Raw genomic sequence first — 12,397 nt, forward strand, 5'->3', positions numbered from 1 at the left:
GGAACCCTTACCTTCATGGATGTGTTTTGGGGGTCCTTTATTATTGTTACCTATGCTTAAATGAAATTAACCACGAATTTGGTCTTGAACCTCGTCTGTCATTTTGGTTGGCAATTTCCATGCTGCCCTTGTCATGTGGAAGGTCCTTATATTTGCATATTCACCACTTTTTTTTTTTGGGGGGGGGGGTACTTTATATTTTATTATATGCTTTAATTGCCCATCATAGTTGGGATTTCATGTATTGCATGGTTTTCTTTAACTGGTTGGAATCATCTTCAAGGAGATGAATGTTGTTTCCCTTTCCTCATACAGTGAGGAAACCTGCACTATTTAGATGTTGGGTAGGACAGATGTTACAGATGGGAGAAGCTAGGTGTTGAGAAGAGGTTGGGAAAAACATATCTAAAGCCAGAATGTCAGATTGTGTGTACAATTCTGTTAATGCCATAGACACCTCATCCAGTGTTCCTAGTGAAATGTCTGCACTTTCGGGCAGCTTGGATGATTTCTACTTCTTTGGTAGTGCAAACTCTACCTTCGCCCCTTTTTATATATATATATATACATACACATATACATACAGTGCTCGTCAGAAGTATCGAGCGCCCTTCGTCCCTCCTGCGAAACAAACCTTTCAACATTGAAAAAACATGTAAATAATGTGAAAAAACATGTAAATAATGCATTATATTTACCTTTAATGCTTGGTAGGGTATCCTTTGCACTTCTTCACGGACCTGAGACGTAGTGGAAGTGAAAGGGCGAGGTTCCTCAGGTGCTGGGATGGTATTTTTGCCCAGGACTCACGAATGGCTGCTTCCAGCTTAGGGAGAGAGCTCACGTCCTTCCCTTGGAGATTCTTCTTTACAAGGTACCAGAGGTTTTCTATCGGGTTGAGGTCTGGGCTATGCCTGGCCAGTCTTTCATGAAGGAGACCTCGCAGTCACGAAGCCAGTTGGTGACCAATTTGGCTTTATGAGCAGGTGCATCGTCCTGCTGAAACACTCGTGCACCTGTGAGCTTGAAGGACTCGGGTAAATGATCACGAAGAAGCTGCAGGTAAATGTCCTGATTCACTCTGCAGTTCTTGAGAAGCACAACAAGCTTCCCCAAACCCTTCCCAGAGAAATAACCCCATACCATAAGTGAATCAGGGTGTTTAACTGTGCTCTCCACGTAACAGGGGTCAAGCGGGTCATTACCTTTGTGCCAGTACACGCTTGCTCCTCGATTACAGGTAACACTAAATGTTGCCTCATCAGACCACAACACTGACAACCATTGGTCCTCACCCCAGTTAAGGTACTTGTTAGCAAAGGCAAGCCTACGAAGTCGCTGCTAACGTGTAAGAAGAGGTTTCTTACAGGCCTGTGACTTGTGTAACCAAGTTCATGGACTCTTCGAGACACCATGCGCACTGAAACCTCACCAAACACTTCCGGGTTGCTCTCCTTAATTTTTCTTGCACTCACACAAGGATTAGACTCCACTGCACGTTTTAACACATTAACAGACCTCGGGGAAGGTTTTCTGGGCCTACCAGACCGCGGTTTCTTTGTAGGAACGTCACCACTATTTTCCACTCGAAAACGGGCACACCACCTCCGCACTGTCGATCAAGCCACACCAACCAAATCACTAATTTCCTTCGTAGAGCAATGATCTGTGATGTGATTTCACTCGAAGGTTCATGGGTAGGGGCCATAACAAAGTGGTGAAAGCCAAAACACTGAGACACTAGGTAAAAAATGGCCCAAGAAGAGGGAGGAGCAGCGGAGTTCCTCTCTCTCACGCAGCCCGTAGGCAACTGAGGCGGCAGCCAGCCGGCGCACAGTAAGGCCTCAAGCTGCCGTGATGTCATGTTAGTGGCCCCCAAACATCTGGCTCAAATTTTAGTACCAAAAAAGGGTGATTCTTTTTTCGCCAAAAGTATTGCGCGCCCTGACATAGGCGCTCGATACTTCTGACAAGCACTGTATATATATATATTAGCTTCACAATTCGCCAGGGCTAGTGTCCAATATATGTTTCTTAGGTAGTTTTTTCAGCAGTGATCCTCCTGCTAGTGGGAGGCGTATTATGTTTTCACAGTACAGTTTATTAATGCATCTGACTCTGCTGTCTTTACGTGTCACCACTTTGGCTTAGACTCCCACCATCCACACTGAATACATGCCTGGGCTGTCTCATACAAGACTGGTTTATTGGTATTAGCAGGACCATTTTTATGGCATGTTGATGGGTTTCATAAATCAGTAAAGTCAGCTGGTAATGAAATTAAAATCCTTTTAACTGTTCCCTGCTCCAGCCAGGATTTGCATCTATTGGGACAGTTAACTACTCTTTTACAGACTTGGCCATTGCCTTCCTCTGCCTCCTCGAAGTTGCTACAATTTTGGGGGGTCATCTTGGCTAACTGCTCGCATGTTTGTATATATAGTATATGCTCATCAAGGTTTTCATGTGGAATAAGCATAATTGCATTGAAATTGCCACAGACTATGTCCAGATTTCCTGAGTACTGTGCACTAGCCGTGTGTTGCAACATGCTATCGTTAAGTCAGCTTCTTTTGCTTGTACAGTGGGGCACCAACTTTCGCTGCAGCAGGATTTGCGGAATCCACTTTCGCGGCATGCACCAAATATTCCCTAACTTCCACTTTAGCTTGAAAAAAATCAATTTTCGCGCACAAATTTTGGGTTTGGAACAATATTTTGAACTTTGAATTTCCTGCACCGCCCGCCCGCAACCCACCGCCATCTTGAATGACGTCATGTCAACACTCTGTCCACCCATTCCCGCCATTGTGTACGAGTGTGCTAGCTCCATTGTGTTGGATTCTCACGGTTCAATGGTTCAAGTCTGATTGGTGAAGTGTTCAATAAACGCATCCATGAAGGGCAGCAGGCTCTTATCACACGCTACCTGGAGAAGACTAAGGAAATAACGGAGGTGGAAGTACCATTGGAAGCCGAGGGGGCAGCTGACCATGGTGCTATCCCTACTGACAGTGCCATAGAGGAGCTTAACCTGGATGAAGATTTCGATGGATTTGTTCAACAGAACCTAGCACAAAGGGAAACTCAGCACAGAGTGGAAGTGTTGCATCAAGTTGCATCTGAGGAGGCAGAGAGAGAGAGTGGTAGCGAGGCAGCAAGAGGTGGCGCCAATACGTCTGGCGTGGCTAAATAAGCCCGCCACGCGCCTCGGATACTTACCTCCAACATCCATTAAACACCTCAACCTGGTCTTTGTGGTATGTTTGTCCTCATATAATGTGTACTGAACAGTTTTTATTGTTTGTATCTCACAATGCAATGTACAATAGTGATTTGATGTACTGTATTGCAAGTGAAAATGAAAATCTGATGTTACTTTAGGATAACCGGGAACCAATTAGCCTTTTTGCCTTAAAGACAATGCCCCAACTTTCACTAATTCCACTTTCGCGCATTATTTTTGGACCCAATTAGGCGCGAAAATTGGTGCCCCATTGTAATCTAAGCATTTTATCCCCATGTTACATTACTGATTTAATGCTTTGGAGTGTGTTTGCATGTTTATTTGGTCATTGCTGCCTCTACCAGTTACCGCTGTGAATGGTACTCTGTGCTTCCATTTTTGTTGTGATATTTTAGATAGGCTTAGCCAGCTGTACTCTGTTCCAAGCTTCTCTGTTTCATTAGTTTTAGCCAGTTAGGGTCATGGTTGTCGTAGTAGCTCATAGATACTCAAGCTTTTTATTGAATGCTTTGTACTGTATATGTTTACCTCTGTCTAATGGTGAAGGAGGGATGAAGGGTATGCTGTATAGACAGCAGCCATTGGTGTCCCCCAAGACCAGGTTCTCTCAGATGAAGCGTCAACCAGTTTTTCACTTATGCCATTAGCAGCCAGATCATGCTCACCCATTTGAGTGCTTATTGGACATAGAGAGTCAGAGTGCCCATCAGCTCCTTTAGCTTAAAACATTTCCTGTGTTTTGGGCCACTGATATGCCACTTGCTGTATTCTTTTCTAGTGTGTTGTACACTGATGGTACACTAATGAGTACAAAATTTGTTCTCGCTTTTTAACGTATTTTACCTTTAGATGTTGAATAGGATAATGATGTAAGTTAGAGAAAAGCGTGTTTATTAAGAAAATATGGTATATTCCATATCAAACTTCCAACAGTGACCATTATATTTCGTTTACGTGTCCAACAAGTACTATTAATTGCACAAAAACATTGAAAGACAACCCTGTCTTGCAGAAATAGGGTCATGAGATGAATCTTGTGGTTTTTTATTGGAAGAAAAATAAGAGCTCCAGCAGGGGCAGCAGCAGCCTGTCCCAGCCTAGGCCCCCGGCCCCATCAGGGGCAGCACCAACCCAACTCCCGGGCTCCAGCAGGGGCACCACCAGCCCAGCCCAGGCTTTGAACCCCTCAGCAGCCCAGCCCAGCCTACATTCCAGGCAGCAGCAGAAGCCTAGGTTAGCCAGTTTCCCATTCCCCAGAAGGTTCAGCAGCAGCCCCCATTTGAGATGGCAGCAGCCCAGGCCCCTGGCCCCAGCAGGTGCGGCAGCAGCCTTGACCAAGTTCCCAGCCCCAGCAGGGGTGGCAGTAGCCTAGGCCCCCTGCCCCAGCAGGGGTGGTAGCAGCCCAGCCCAGGCCCCCAGCTCCAGCAGGGGTGGCAGCAGCCCAGCCCACAGCCCAGGCTCCCAACCCCAGCAGGGGACGCAGCAGCCCAACCCAGGCTCCTGACCCCAGCAGGAGTGACAGCAGCTTAGCCAGGCCCCCAGGTCCAGCCGGGTAGGCAACAGCCTAGCCCAGCCCGCAGCCTAGGCTTTTGGCCTCAGTAGGGGCAGCAGCAGCCTAGCTCAGGCTCCCAGCCCCAGCAGGGGCGGCAACAACCCAGCCCAGCCTGCAGCCCAGACTCCCGGCTTCCCTAGGGGTAGCAGCCACTCAGCCCACAGTTCAGGTCCCCAGCCCAAGCAGGGGCAGCAGCCCACAGTTCAGGTCTCCAGCCCAAGCAGGGGCAGCAGCCCACAGTCCAGGCTCCCGGTCCCAGCAGGGGCAGCAGCAACTCAGGCTCCCAGCCCCAGCAGGGGTGGCAGCAGCCCATGCCCCTGGCCCCAGCAGGGCCAGCAGCACCTGAGGCTCCCAGCTCCAGCAGGGGTGGCAGCACCCCATGCCTCTGGCCCCAGCAGGGGTGACGGCAGCCTATGCCCCTGGCCCCAGCAGGGGCAGTGGCAGCCCAGCCTAGCCCGCAGCCCTGGCTCCCAGTTCCAGCAGGGGAGGCAGCAGCCCAGCTCAGCCTGCGGCCAAGGCCCCCGGTCCCATCAGGGGCAGCAGCAGCCCAGCACAGGCCTCCAGCCCCAGCAGGGGTGGTAGCAGCCCAGCCCAGGCCCCTGCCTCCACCAGGGGCAGCAGGAGACCCCCAGCCCCAGTAGGGGCAGTAGCAGCCCAGTCCAGGTCCCCATCCTCAGCAAAGGTGGCAGCAGCCTAGCCCAGCCTGCAGCTCAGGTCTCCAGCCCCAGCAGGGGTGGCTTCAGCCCACACCAGCCCCAGCAAGGGCAGCAGCTATCCAGCCCAGGTCCCTATCCCCAGCAGGAGTGGCAGCAGCCCAGGTTCCTGGTTGCAGCAGGAGCAGTAGCAGCCCAGGCCCTTGGCCCCAGCAGAGGTGGCAACCACTCAGCCTGCAGCTCAGGTACCCAGCCTCAGGAGGGACAGTAGCAGCCCAACCCAGGTTCCCGGCATCAGTAGGGGCAGCAGCAGCCTGGCTAGTCCTCAACCCAGGTCTCCTGCGGCAGCAAGGCTAGCAGCAGCCCAGGCCCCTTTTGGTAGCAGTCCAGCCCAGCCAAGCCCAGGTTCCTGGCCCCTGCATAGGGAGCAGCAGCCCAGGCCCCCAACCCCGGCACGAGCAGCCCAGCCCAGCCCAACCTGCAGCCTAGGGGCCGTGCTTATAAAACCTACATCATAGTTAGGTGAAAGGTGAGACTTAAGGAGTAGTTCATCATAAAATCGAGACTTTGTTAGGTCGAAATCATAAGCATCTGAGACAGCATTTGCTATATGTTGCACTTGCAAGTTTTGAAAATTGAAGAAAAATACAAAAAAACAGCAAAGGCGTAATAATCTGAAATTAATACGATATTTTTCTTAAATGTTATGAGCGAAAAGTCAACTGATTAACCCGCCGCGTCCTGTAGACGTATATATATGTCCACACGTTTTTTCACTGTCAGTCCCGTTGACATATAAATGCGCATCAATTGCAAGGTCCCTAATTTGCACAATTTTCAATTTTTGCACGTGATTTTTGGTACGTATACACGGGGCACCTTCATCTACAAGATGCCAGACAGGGATAATACATTACCCTGCGTGACCCCCCCCCCCCTGCACACCATTGTCTCAGCAATTCACCTGTTACCAGTGACCTGGCCAGTAAAGACATGTCGTTCCACGGTATGAAATTCAGGGCCAGAGTGATTCCCCAATCGATGACAATGTGGAGGACAAAGTCTATGTAGCATTAGAGGAAGAAACAGTTGGAAATGATGATCAGGTAATGTCGCCGAAAAAGGTCAGGTATGTTGATGTGTTTGGTGAGTGAAACAATGCTTATATTGCCTGTATGACTTTGTGAAAACCAATATATTCTCGTACTAAGTAAATAAATAAATACTGTTTATGAGTGGTGTGGAATAGTTACCCTCCCATAGAACTCGTTTTCTTTGGAGCCAGCCTGATAGAAAACTCAGTAAGGTAAGGAGTACTTCTGCCTGTATCGAGTGTTTTAAACCTCAGGTGAGCTATTTCTCTATGAATTTTCGGTGTTTCTCACCAAAAGCAGAGGTTTGAGCCAAAAAATATTTTTTCCAAAATTGGTCAGGACTAGGGGGAGTCAGTGGTGGAAAATCAGTCAGGACGGGGTGGGTTAATGTCAGGTTTAAGAATTATTTATTTACTGGTTTGTTTCACTGTGGACAAGGACATGTTGCCTCACCGCACCATGCTGTATACAAACACCACCACCGCCACCAGCAGCATAGAGAACTCCAACAGTACAATAGCGAAATGCACAAGTGGTCGTCACAACTACAGAGTTGCATTTTTCCAGTTGCAAGGTAACGCAACATTAAAATAACTTTCATTTCTGGCATGAGAGCCTTGTTCTTGCCGTTGGTCTTGTTAGGGTCCTCCGCACCAAATCTGTCACGAAAATTATGCCTGCATGGTCCAAGTGGTATCTTTTTACCTGTTCTGCATCACTTAGCTCATTAAACACATCTTTTCTGTCACGAGAAGGTCTTGGTCGACAGTGACGAATTTATTGTTCTTGTGGTGCAGCAGCCATGTTTACTGTTATGATCAAGTCATAAGCCGTGTCCTGACCGCTATACCAATGCAAGAGGTGTCTTAAGCTATGACTCAGTTTAGGTCGAACATAAGGACTTATGACTCGCTCCTATGAATTTATGACAGACTTTTGCCTTATGACGCAGTTTTGTTGTTTTATTAGTACTGGCCCAGGTTCCCAGCCCCAGCAGGGGTGGCAGCAGCCCAGCCCGGGCTCCTGGCTCGAGCAGGGGCAGCCTAGCCCAGGCTCCTGGCCCCAGCAGGGGAGCCCAGCCCAAGCTCCCTAGCTCCAGCAGGGGCAGTAGTAGCCCAGTCTCAGCAATGGTGGTAGCGGCCTAGCCAAGCCTGCAGCTCAGGCTCCGGCCCCAACAGGGGCTGCAGCAGCCCAGCCCAGGCTCCTAGTCCCAGCAGGGGCAGCAGCAGCCCAGGTTCCCGACACCAGCTGGGGTGGCAGCAGCCCAGGTTCCTGGCCCCAGTAGGGGCGGCAGCAGCCCAGCCCCCCAGTCCCAGCTGGGGCAGCAGCAACCCAGAAGACATGGGTTAATTGTAATCGATTACAGACTTTTGTGTAATCGTAATCGGTTACTTAGGCATTTTTTTCAAAGTAGTTGTAATCGAGGTTACTTTGACGATTACGAGGCCCTAGATAATTTATTCTTCCACAAATACTCATTAAGAATAAAATGCTGTAGTTCAGTCTCAGTCAAATATACATCATGAGTCCATTAGTAATATGAAAATGAGTGAATTGTAGGTTATCACTTACAAGCTCCCATATAATATCCCGGCTATGCTTTAATAATATCATCTCGGAAGATCTCAGTTGTTAGAAAAGCTAATAGAATGAAAGGGTCAAGGACAAAGTGAAGAAAAGTCTCGGTGCTTGAATTATTAGAACACATTTGTATTGCAAATTGGCAAAAAAATAAAGGAACAACTTCCTGGACATAGCACTGTACAGTATATATTTATCGAGAGTAACAGTCACCGTAGGTTCTGCAGAGCTTAACCGTATGTTCTTCCTTATGCAGGCAGTTCTTATTTAAATGATTTGCATATAAGATGTATATCCCCTGAAAATATTAATTTTATATTAGTGAATGATGGTTTTGCTTTTAAAAACTAAGTTTCAAGTAGAAAAGAAACTTGCTTATATAGTTCATAACAGTACATGTAATCATGTTACTTTTTATGTAATCGTAATCGAATACTTTTACTTTCACTGTAATCGTAATCGTAATCTGAAGTTTGCAAAGTAATCGTAATTGATTACAATACCACTGTAATCGCCCCATGCATACATCCCAGTTTCCCAGCCCCAGCAGGGGCGGCAGCAGCCCAGCCTACAGCCCAGGCCCCAAGCCCCAGCAGGGGTGGCAGCAGCCAGACCAGTTCTCAACCCAGGCCCTCTGTGGCAGCAGCCAACAGCCCACAGCCCAGGCCCCCTGTGGCAGTAGTCCAGCCTAGACAAGCACAGGTTCCTGTCCCCTGCATGGTTGGCAGCAGCCCAGGTTCCTGGCCCCAGCAGGGGTGGCAGCATCCCAACCCACAACCCAGGTTCCTGGCCTCAGTGGGAGCGGCAGCAGCCCAGGCCCCTGGCCCTGGTAGGGGCTGCCCATGGTCCAGGTTTCTGGCCCCAGCAGGGGCAGCCCAGCCCAACCCAGGCCCCCATCCCATGCATGGGTATCCCAGGTCCCCTCCCCCAGCAGGGGCCAGACCCCCAGCCCGCAGCCCAGGTCCCCTCCCCCAGCAGGGGCCAGGCCCCCAGCCTGCAGCCCAGGTCTCCAACCCTAGCAGTGGCAGCCCAGCCCAGGCCCCCCAGCCCCAGCAGGGGCAGCCCTGTCTGCAGCCCAGGATCCTTGCCCCAGCAGGGGCAACCCAGGCCCCCTGGCCCCAGCAGGGGCAACCCAGGCCCCCTGGCCCCAGCAGGGGCAACCCAGGCCCCCTGGCCCCAGCAGGGGCAACCCAGGCCCCCTGGCCCCAGCAGGAGCAGCCCAGGCCCCCTGGCCTCAGCAGGGCAGCCCAGGTGCCCAGCCCTAGTAGTGGCAGCCAAGGCTCCCGGCCCCAGCAGGGACAGCCCAGGCTCCCGGCCCCAGCAGGGGCAGCCCAGGCCCCCAGCCCCAGGAGGGGCAGCCCAAGCCCCCAGCCCCAGCAGGGGCAGTCCAGGCCCCCAACCCAAGCAGAGGCAGCCAAGCCCAGCCCTGGGCCCAGCAGGAGCAGCCCAGGCCCCCAGCCCCAGCCCAGCCCTGCTAGGTTCCTTGCCCCAGCAGCGGCAGCCTAGGCCCCCAGCCCCAGCAGGGGCAGCCCTGCTAGCAGCCCAGGTTCCTGGCCCCAGCAGGGGCAGCCCTGCTGGCAGCCCAGGCCCCCCAGCCCCAGCAGGGGCAGCCCAGGCCCCCAGCCCCAGCAGGGGCAGCCCAGCCCCAGCAGGGGCAGCCCAGGCCCCCAGCCCCAGCAGGGGCAGCCCAGGCCCCCGGCCCCAGCAGGGGCAGCCCAGGCCCCCGGCCCCAGCAGGGGCAGCCCAGGCCCCCGGCCCCAGCAGGGGCAGCCCGGGCCCCCGGCCCCAGCAGGGGCAGCACGGGCCCCCGGCCCCAGCAGGGGCAGCACGGGCCCCCGGCCCCAGCAGGGGCAGCACGGGCCCCCGGCCCCAGCAGGGGCAGCACGGGCCCCAGCCCAGGTTCCTGGTCCCAGCAGGGACAGCCCAGGCCCCCAGCCCCAGCAGGGGCAGCCCAACCCAGCCCTGGCCCCAGCAGGGGCAGCCCAACCCAGCCCTGGCCCCAGCAGGGGCAGCCCAACCCAGCCCTGGCCCCAGCAGGGGCAGCCCAACCCAGCCCTGGCCCCAGCAGGGGCAGCCCAACCCAGCCCTGGCCCCAGCAGGGGCAGCCCAACCCAGCCCTGGCCCCAGCAGGGGCAGCCCAACCCAGCCCTGGCCCCAGCAGGGGCAGCCCAACCCAGCCCTGGCCCCAGCAGGGGCAGCCCAACCCAGCCCTGGCCCCAGCAGGGGCAGCCCAACCCAGCCCTGGCCCCAGCAGGGGCAGCCCAACCCAGCCCTGGCCCCAGCAGGGGCAGCCCAACCCAGCCCTGGCCCCAGCAGGGGCAGCCCAACCCAGCCCTGGCCCCAGCAGGGGCAGCCCAACCCAGCCCTGGCCCCAGCAGGGGCAGCCCAACCCAGCCCTGGCCCCAGCAGCGGCAGCCCACCCCAGCCCTGGCCCCAGCAGGGGCAGCCCACCCCAGCCCTGGCCCCAGCAGGGGCAGCCCAACCCAGCCCTGGCCCCAGCAGGGGCAGCCCAACCCAGCCCTGGCCCCAGCAGGGGCAGCCCAACCCAGCCCTGGCCCCAGCAGGGGCAGCACGGGCCCCCGGCCCCAGCAGGGGCAGCACAGGCCCCTGCCCAGGTTCCTGGTCCCAGCAGGGACAGCTCAGGCCCCCAGCCTCAGCAGGGGCAGCCCAACCCAGCCCTGGCCCCAGCAGGGGCAGCCCAACCCAGCCCTGGCCCCAGCAGGGGCAGCCCAACCCAGCCCTGGCCCCAGCAGGGGCAGCCCAACCCAGCCCTGGCCCCAGCAGGGGCAGCCCAACCCAGCCCTGGCCCCAGCAGGGGCAGCCCAACCCAGCCCTGGCCCCAGCAGGGGCAGCCCAACCCAGCCCTGGCCCCAGCAGGGGCAGCCCAACCCAGCCCTGGCCCCAGCAGGGGCAGCCCAACCCACCCCCGGCCCCAGCAGGGGGCGGCCCACCCCCCCCGGGCCCCAGCAGGGCAGCCCAACCCAGCCCTGGCCCCAGCAGGGCAGCCCAACCCAGCCCTGGCCCCAGCAGGGGCAGCCCAACCCAGCCCTGGCCCCAGCAGGGCAGCCCAACCCAGCCCTGGCCCCAGCAGGGGCAGCCCATCCCAGCCCTGGCCCCAGCAGGGGCAGCCCAACCCAGCCCTGGCCCCAGCAGTGGCAGCCCACCCAGCCCTGGCCCCAGCAGGGGCAGCCCAACCCAGCCCTGGCCCCAGCAGGGGCAGCCCAACCCAGCCCTGGCCCCAGCAGGGGCAGCCCAACCCAGCCCTGGCCCCAGCAGGGGCAGCCCAACCCAGCCCTGGCCCCAGCAGGGGCAGCCCAACCCAGCCCAGGCCCCAGCAGGGGCAGCCCAACCCAGCCCAGGCCCCAGCAGGGGCAGCCCAACCCACCCCGGCCCACAGCCAGGGCAGCCCAACCCAGCCCTGGCCCCAGCAGGGGCAGCCCAACCCAGCCCTGGCCCCAGCAGGGGCAGCCCAACCCAGCCCTGGCCCCAGCAGGGGCAGCCCAACCCAGCCCTGGCCCCAGCAGGGGCAGCCCAGGCCCCCAGCCCCAGCAGGGGCAGCCCAGGCCCCCAGTCCCAGCAGGGGCAGCCCAGGCCCCCAGTCCCAGCAGGGGCAGCACGGGCCCCCGGCCCCAGCAGGGGCAGCACGGGCCCCAGCCCAGGTTCCTGGTCCCAGCAGGGACAGCCCAGGCCCCCAGCCCCAGCAGGGGCAGCACGGGCCCCAGGCCAGGGCCCTGGTCCCAGCAGGGGCAGCCCAGGCCCCCAGCCCCAGCAGGGGCAGCCCAGGCCCCCAGCCCCAGCAGTGGCAGCAGCCCGCAGCCCAGGCCCCCGGCCCCAGCAGTGGCAGCTCAGGCCCCCAGCCCCAGCAGGGGCAGCCCAACCCAGCCCTGGCCCCAGCAGGAGCAGCCCAACCCAGCCCGCCCAGGCTCCCGGCCCCAGCAGTGGCAGCCCAGGCCCCCGGCCCCAGCAGTGGCAGCCCAGGCCCCCGGCCCCAGCAGTGGCAGCCCAGGCCCCCGGCCCCAGCAGTGGCAGCCCAGGCCCCCGGCCCCAGCAGTGGCAGCCCAGGCCTCCGGCCCCAGCAGTGGCAGCCCAGGCCCCCGGCCCCAGCAGTGGCAGCCCAGGCCCCCGGCCCCAGCAGTGGCAGCCCAGGCCCCCGGCCCCAGCAGTGGCAGCCCAGGCCCCCGGCCCCAGCAGGGGCAGCCCAGGCCCCCGGCCCCAGGAGGGGCAGCACGGGCCCCCGGCCCCAGCAGGGGCAGCACGGGCCCCCGGCCCC

At 57.1% G+C, this 12,397-nt stretch overlaps 1 protein-coding gene across 1 annotated transcript in view; it reads left to right on the plus strand.

Moving 5' to 3' along the window:
- Ddr (discoidin domain-containing receptor 2) overlaps nt 1-12,397 on the plus strand; it is a 199,765-nt gene that overhangs the window by 158,558 nt on the left and 28,810 nt on the right. The gene's annotated exons all lie outside the window — the stretch shown is intronic.

The sequence above is a fragment of the Coenobita brevimanus genome, chromosome 33 (assembly GCF_032717465.1).
Source record: "Coenobita brevimanus isolate Jiangsu-jjx chromosome 33, ASM3271746v2, whole genome shotgun sequence".
Lineage (NCBI taxonomy): Eukaryota > Metazoa > Arthropoda > Malacostraca > Decapoda > Coenobitidae > Coenobita > Coenobita brevimanus.